We start from the raw sequence: 357 nt of genomic DNA, 5'->3' as shown, positions 1-357 counted from the left end.
TATACTCTTCTTGTGCCAGTTGTGATGAACACCGTAAGAATCAGGCATATTACGAGGGACATGCCAATTACCACCCCAACGAACTGTTTCGTTAGCTCCGTAGTAGTCGATTTGCGCATCAATTTGTTCTCCAGTTAGATATAGAGGAGGAGATCTCTCACAACCCTTTTGTGCCTAAACAAATTCTTGTTTCTTCGGTTAGGATGGCCAATGGGAAGAAATCGATGGTGACAATCAAACCAACTTATCTTCCTACTGTTCTTCAGTTGAAACGCATCTGTCGTTCCATTACAATATGGACAAGCTAATCTCTCATGTGTAGTCCATCCAGACAACATCCCATAGGCAGGAAAATCA

The sequence above is a fragment of the Brassica oleracea genome, chromosome C5 (assembly GCF_000695525.1).
Source record: "Brassica oleracea var. oleracea cultivar TO1000 chromosome C5, BOL, whole genome shotgun sequence".
Classification (NCBI taxonomy): domain Eukaryota; kingdom Viridiplantae; phylum Streptophyta; class Magnoliopsida; order Brassicales; family Brassicaceae; genus Brassica; species Brassica oleracea.
Note: the sequence above shows the minus strand (reverse complement) of the source record.